Raw genomic sequence first — 7,946 nt, forward strand, 5'->3', positions numbered from 1 at the left:
CTCTGTTTTAGACACTTAAGGGTCAGGGTCTCCGACTGCTGTTGAGGTGGGGGTGGGCAGTGAGGGGGGCACTTCGGACTTCCAGATTATCTGTATCCTTCTGAGGTCTGTCCTCATATGGCTTATGAGGGAACTACACTGACAGGAAGGTATTCCTTAAGGGTGTGGGGCACAGCCTAGGGAAGGGCCTAAACCCTGACTGGGAGAATGCATCAGAGAGCAAAGGGCAAGGACAGTGTGCCTTGGGACTCCTGAAAAGGAGTGGATGTCTGGACCCAGCTTAGCTGACAATTTTATCTTAGGGCTCTTAGTACTAGACTGAGGACTCTTAAGCATGAGCACAAGATGGAACTCTCAGAGGTATCTGAGCTGATTTGCTTTCTTTTCAATCTCAGGTGTATGTAACCCCAGCACGACCCTACCTAGGCCCTGCTCCGGCCTCTGATCCCTTGCCCTAGCTCAGCTACAGGCATGTGCTGTGGCCCAAAATGGCACTGGCCTCACAGGTGCAGGGGGTTACCCCCTCCTCCCAGATGGCTGCAGTGGGTGTTGCCCTCTCTCCCCCCCGGCTGCTTCCCCATCTAGGCCACTCTAGTGTCCCACTCAACTGAAGCCCACCTCCCCCTCAGTAAAATACCAGCCCAGTGGAAGTCACCAGTCCTGTGTGGTCCCCCTAAAGAGATCCTGATCCCAGACAACCCAACGCTGGCCTCAGGTCCTTGGAAAATAGGTGCTCTCCTACCCCCAAGAAAGGGTTGGAGAAGCAGCAGCTCTCTTACCCCAGGCCCAGATACTGTTAGGGACCTAACGCTGTCTGGGCTAGAGTTCAGGCCTCCCTGGGAGCTTCTCTGGATGGAAGAGCTTCGTCTCTATCTTTTGGCAGCAAATAGACATTGCAAGATGCTTGTTTTCTTTGGGAAGATGAAAGACCATTTTGTGTGAAATCAGCAGATGGTGAACGAACAGGAGCTGCTCTCTCTCACCCACAAGGCTTTCAAACAATTACAAAAGGACCCTTGGCTTGAAAAACTGAACATTAGGACAGAGGTAATGAACAGGAAGCTAGCAGTATAGGTCAAAGAAGTGACGAGAGGAACAGGAGATGGTTTCTGATTCCTTGGGAGATAATTTTATATTCTGAGAGAGAGAGGCTTGTGATCAACAAGAGTTTGGATGGACTCAAAGAAGTTCATCATGTGACAGGACCCACACCCTTGTGACCTTAAGGCCAGAGCTGGACTGCTTTACTCCCGGTCACTCACCCAGGAAGCATTATTCTTCCCTGCTCAGTCTTGAGCCTACCCTACGTGTGTGGATTAACCCACTAATACCCTGGGGGAGCACAGGTTATACAACAAGCTTGAGAAATTTTCTCAAAAGATGCTGGGCATTCCTGGGTGGTTTAGTCTTACTCAGGAAGTCCTAAGTATGGTAATCTATGGCACTTGGTTTTTCTTGAATGCCCCAATGTTTTAGCAAAACCCAAGAGTCTTGACCTTGAAACCCACACTCCCAGTTTAAGTCTTGGTTCTGTAACTGTATAGTTCTGGGCATGTCCCTTTGAGACTTAGTTTCTGTATCTACAAAGTGTTTGTATTCAAGCCTGCCCTGCTGACCTGCAGGACTATTTTAGGAGTAATATAGTAGATACAGAAATCGTTACAAACTGTGTGCTATAAAGCACAAAATAAATTCAGTTATCTTACCGTAGCATCCATCCCTATGAACTCTGCTCAGTCACAGCAATTCATGCTTCAGGGAGATAGCTTTGGTCAGGACTCTGTTGTTATTACCTCTGAGAGACAAGGGTCCCAGAATGCTCTGTGTCCACCCCCATTCCACTCCAGCTGACATCAGCAGTGTGGAAGGATGGCATTTCACCTGAAGGCTATTGTAACAGTAATCTGGAGAGAAAGTAGCTCTTAAAAGAGTTTCCTGAGCACATGGCAAGTCTTGCCGTCCATCAGAACCCAATATACTTCTTCATCATGTTGCCTCTTAGCCCACTTGGTGAATTGGCCCCATTGCTTCACTGGGATACATTTTTTGGTGGCGTGCTATTCTATTGCACATGCCAGGAAAAGGATTACTACATTTCTGCCCCCAGTACACTCCTTCTTCACGCCATAGTCATCCTAGCCAGGCTTTTAGTGCTACTCAGATCCATTAGGTCCTGACAAAGAGCCCAGAAACAGCAAAGGGCGTAGGATGGAAACTTGTGGCTCATTTTTCCATCAGTTCTCTATGTAAATTTCCCCAGGTTAAGCCACCTTCCACATTCTAGAAAGAGGAACCCTGGAGTGACTTGCAGTCCATTTTCTACAGGGAGAAGCTTCAAATGACCTTCTGTGTTTCACATAGTGACCCTCAACATTTTCCACCCCAATAAACATAATAGAGCATACTCCATAAACAACAGGGGCTCACAATGGCCATGATTCTCGATGGAAGACAATGGTGATCTTTTATCTGTAAGAAAACCCTGCACAGAAAGTCTTACCCTTCACTAATATACCACCACCGGTCATCTGTGTGGCAAAAACACCGAAATTTGGGGCGCCTGGGTGGCTCAGTGTGTTAAAGCCTCTGCCTTTGGCTCAGGTCATGATCCCAGGGTCTTGGGGTCCAGCCCTGCATCGGGCTCTCTGCTCAGCAGGGAGCCTGCTTCCTCCTCTCTCTCTCTGTCTGCCTCTCCCCCTACTTGAGATCTCTGTCTGTCAAATAAATAAATAAAATCTTAAAAAAAAAACCACACCAAAATTTGAGTAGCTGAAGTTTTTAGCAACAAACACTGTGGACCAAGCAAACTGACATGAGAAGGCTAATCCCAAGGGAGTTCCCCCTCCCTGTTTCTGTACAGCGACATCCCAGCCTGGTGCCAGGGGCCACCACAAGCCACAGCTCCTTAGAACAGACAAACCACATCCATTGGGAGATTTGGATGTATGAAGTCCTGTTGCAGCTGTCCCCACCCAGAAAGCTGAGAAAATAGCATTTTGTTATATTTCATGGGACCTCACAGAGAAGGTTGAGGAAACCCACTTCCCTCATCAACACGACCCACTTCAGTCTTTTACTTCCTTCCTACTGCCTCCTGGATTTAACCAGTCCTGCTGGAATACATTTTTGCATCTTCCATCTCTCCAAAGAGAACCTTTTTAAATGGGCCCTTCAGCTTTCCTCCCATTTCTAGAGAACCCTCCTGGACAGCAATTCCTGTTTGCCCATGCCTTCTGCAGAGGATTGGACAGGTAGAGGGAACCCACCAAACCCACCCAGGTAGTGAGAGACAGATGATATCATCTACAAAAATAAGGAAGTTAGTCTGCAATTGCCCAGAAGCTTGGGTCTGAGGCCATGATCATGCTGAGCACAGTCAGGACATGGAGGGCCCACACAGTCCTGAAGTAATCAGTCAGCATTATCACCCCCGGGCAGAGCTCTTGCTGTGGCCGGCAGGGTTCTGTACAGGATGGTGAGTGTCAGCCCGGCCTCCTGCCGCAGAGGGTGGAGTGGGTGACAAAAGAGCTCCCTGTGAATTGGAGACACCAGGCTAGAAAGTAAGGGGGGGGAGGTGGAGGGGAAAGGCATAAGAGAGAAGAGGGATTATGGGGAAGAGGACCTGAGAGAACACAGTTCTTTCCTTCAGAGCAACTCACCAAATTTCACAAGAGACTTGGCTGACTGAATGTCCCAAGCTTGTGAGGAGGGGAGACTGGAGCACCCGGGCAAACCTCCCAGGTGCTCACCCTTCCAGCATCATTTCAGGGTCTCAGGGCAATCACCCAACACACACACACACACACACACACACACACACACACACACACACACCCTTGTCCCAGTTTCTGAGGGTCCCATCACAGGGGACACATATTTTTGCATTCTGAGTCCTCATTGCAGTCATAATTCATTCCACGAGTATTTGCTGAGTGCTGACTAGACGAAGGGACTCTGGGATAAGCAGCAAATAAGATCAGGGCCTCTGTCTCATAGAACATGCATCCTGGTAGAGAAGATAGCCATTAAACAAATACACGGATAATTTATGAATTTTAATCATAAAAAGTGCTACACGGGAGAAATGCAGGGAGCTATGAGGCAATGCAGCAGGATACGCAAAGTTGTAAGGCAAATGAAGAATAGAATTATGATTTCTACCTCTCATCCCCCTTCTTGGCCCTGCAGCAAACAGTGTTTTCTGAGATTCAGAAATGTGTTACTGCTACTTTGTACAAGGAAACAGACTGAGTTAAATGACCAAACAAAAAAAAAGTTATAACAATGCAACAATGCAAGAAATGTTGCAACTTACAGTAACCTTTATCCCTCATGGTTATGGGTACATGATTTGAGCTCAGCTTGAAGGCTTGCAATAGATTCCTTCTTAACACATGGGATCCAACCGCTTTTCGTTCCTGAAATCGATTATCTCCTTGACACCTGGGAAAGAGGCAGAAATTAATAAGAGAGCTGGAGTAGTAAAACTACAAAGCGATGAAAAATTTCCCAAGGTGATGGCTTTATAGGTGTGTACTTATCCCCAAGCTCATCAAGTTGTATACATTAAAGATGTATAGCTTTTTGTATGTCAATCATACCTCAAAAAAGGTCAATATTGAGAAATCTTTTAAACTTCCTGAATGGGAATTTGAAACCAAGAGCTTGATTTTCTTTTATTCTGTTCACCTTATACTTCCAAATCTAGAAACCTATCCTGATGTTTCTTTCAGCATAATTGATAACAATTTTTTAAAAGCTAGAAAAGAGGAAGCTAAATACCCAACACCAGAAAATAATATTAGACAAGTAAAGATACGAGTTTGAAAAATATCTGTGAATTAAGGATTTAGTTCCTGTTAAATGGCAGGCAGGCCTCATAAGGACAGAGTGATGTGTTTATTGTTTGTTAGTCCTTCATCCTTTTGGTGCTAGAACTTGCTCCTCCTGCTCCATCTCCTAGAGAAGAGAGAACTATATAGACTTGGATTTCCCCCAAGAAACTTAGGACCCATCCAGGCTTCTCCTCCCTCAACTTGAGGTGGGCTCTGGATGACACAAAAAGAAGAAGTTTTAGTATTAGACAAGGTTTATTGGAAAATTCTCATCCTGAACTCACCCAGAGTTGCATGTGATATGGTACTGCCATTCATTAAAACCCCACTAGAAATTTGAAAGAAAAGGAAAAAAAGGAGAAGAAGAAGAAAGAAAAAAGAAAGAAAAAGTTACAGACACACTATGGGTTGTTGTGCAGAAATCAACACTTTGAGTAGTATTTAATGTCATGAGAAAATGCTCATCATAATTCTGGTATATACATCTACAGAGTCTAAATTTCATGCATAAATTATACTTAGATGCATAAAAAAGTCCTAATATTAAAGAATTTAACAACATCATAGTGATATCTCTGGATGGATGCTTTTTATTTCACTGATTTTTGCTTTATTTTGTTTGTTTTATTTCTGTTAATTTTTTTCTAGTGAGAATGAATACTTTTATATTCAGGAAAAGGTATTTTTAAAAAGCCAGTAGTCAGTAGTTATTATGTTCATAAAGACTTGAAATCCATTTTCATCTTAGACTCACAAACTCTCTTTGGCAGCTGCCTTCACCACACAAGCTCTCCACATCAGCTGGGAATCATGAAAGTTCATTTTTTGACATGAGACTCATCCATGCAATCGCTTTACTTTTCACCTGCTTGCTCCAAGACTTTGTATTAATCGCTACTTCCTTGAAGACTAGAATTGGGGAAGACTGTGGGTTAGGCATGTGATGAGTATGAGAACAGCTGCTGTGAGAAATACGGCATCTGACGGCAGCTCTGAGGAAGGAAGTTAACTGGGGTGGCCAGTGGAAAGGTCAAGAAAGGAATTTTGCAGCGAATGGCATTGAAATGGACTTTGAGAGGCACCTGGGTGGCTCAGTCAGTCAAGCGTCTGCCTTCGGCTTAGGGCATGATCTCAGAGTCCTGGGATTGAGCCCCTCATCGGGCTTTCTGCTCAGTGGGGAGCCTGCTTCTCCCTCTCCTGACTTCTCCTGCTTGTGCTCTCTCTCTCTCTCTCTCTCTTCTGTCAAATAAACAAGATCTTTTTTTTTTAAGATTTTATTTGTTTATTTATTTGACAGAGGGACAGAGAGACAGCAAGAGAGGGAACACAGGCAGGAGGAGTGGGAGAGGGAGAAGAAGGCTCCCCGCCGAGCAGGGAGCCTGATGCAGAACTTGATTCCAGAACCCTGGGATCATGACCTCAGCAGAAGGCAGACGCTTAATGACTGAGCCACCCCGGTGCCCCAAATAAATAAAATCTTAAAAAAAAAATGAAACGGACTTTAAATGACATCGTTTGGAAAAGGATGACAAATATTTTAAGAGACAAAAAGAAAGTACAGCTAGCATTTATTAACCATCCACACGGCAGACGCCTTACCAAGCATTATCTTAATTAATTCTCACATCATCCCGTAGGGTAGACTTTTATTGTCTCATTTTACAGGTAAAGAAATGGAAGACCTGAGAGATAACTAGTGCTGGAGTCCATCTTTGAGTCAGGTCTGTCTGACCCCACTGAGAATGACTGCCTGTATGTCATCCACACAGGGACAGCAGCATGCGCAAAAGAAGACAGGTGGGAACATTGCTCACCCTTGTGGGAGAACAGTCCCACCGTTCTCACTGGAGAATAGGAAATAAGCCTGGAAAGAGGGCTGGGAGTGAACATGCAAGGCCTCAAATCCACACATTTAATTCATTCAGGCAATAGATTTCAACTGGATTCAGGCAAAGGAAAGACAAAGAAAGCTTCCAAACGGCAATGAAATGAAAGTTCCATTTTAGGAAATCTAATCGGACAATAAGGGATGGCTCTGGGGGGAGACTGGAAGCCGGGAAATCAGTTGGAAGGTTGCTGGGCTAGTGTAGGGACAGGAATGAAAGTCGGAATGATGACGTGACAGAAGAATAGTAGGAATGGAAAGATATGTGAGGCATCTCAGAGGCAAAACCTGTAGGAGTTAGCACCTGACTCGATGTAGGGTACAAGGGAAAGCAAAATCAAAGGTGGCTCCAAGTTCTCAAACCCCTACAACTGGAAGGTCAGTGATGCTATTAATGGGGTGCAGTGGGAGGAGAGGGATCAAAAGTAGGTTTCAGCCTGAAAGTCAGCTTTAGGTATGTGTGAGTCTAAAGTGTTAATGGGTCACTCAGATGATGAAATCTGAGGGCAGGGTGGACAATCTGGGTTAGAGTGTGAGGCAGTAATAAACACTGGTGAGAGTGATGGTGTAGCTAGATGTGTTTATTGGAGCCACAGGAACAGCTGAGATTGCCAAAGGATTGCATGCAGGAAAAAGGGAACTTAAGGAGTTGAGGGGGAAGGAAGAGAAGCCAGAATAGAGAAAGAGCCACAAGAGAGGTGGGAGGAGAACCAAGAGTTTTCAAGACACAAAAGTCAGAGGAGGAATGTTTTAAGAAGGGAGTGATTATAGAGTTTATCAAACAATGCTAAAAGGTCAAGGGTTCTGATAAATTCAAAGCCTTCAGATGCTTAGACTAGAATCTCTCAGGCAACCTGGGAAAGTGAGAAGTCTGTGGAAATCTATTTGGAGAAGTGGGGGTGAAGAGGTTTAAAGAGTGGGTGGTGAGAAAATAAAAGTGGCTCCATTTGGCTACACAACTAATCTACCAAGTATTTACTGAACACGTACCGTCTGAACTTCTTGCATACCTGTTGGAGGATGTCCCAAGAAACTGAAACCAACCATCCTTGGCTTCGTGTTCTAAAAGCCTCCCTTGCTTCCAACTCATCTTATGGTGCTGGTTTTTTATTTTTTTATTTTTTTATTTTTTTTTAAAGATTTTATTTATTTGTCAGAGAGAGAGAGAGGGAGAGAGAGCAAGCACAGGCAGACAGAATGGCAGGCAGAGGCAGAGGGAGAAGCAG

Source organism: Enhydra lutris, unplaced genomic scaffold (assembly GCF_002288905.1).
Source record: "Enhydra lutris kenyoni isolate GAN:26980312 unplaced genomic scaffold, ASM228890v2 scaffoldscaffold12, whole genome shotgun sequence".
Classification (NCBI taxonomy): domain Eukaryota; kingdom Metazoa; phylum Chordata; class Mammalia; order Carnivora; family Mustelidae; genus Enhydra; species Enhydra lutris.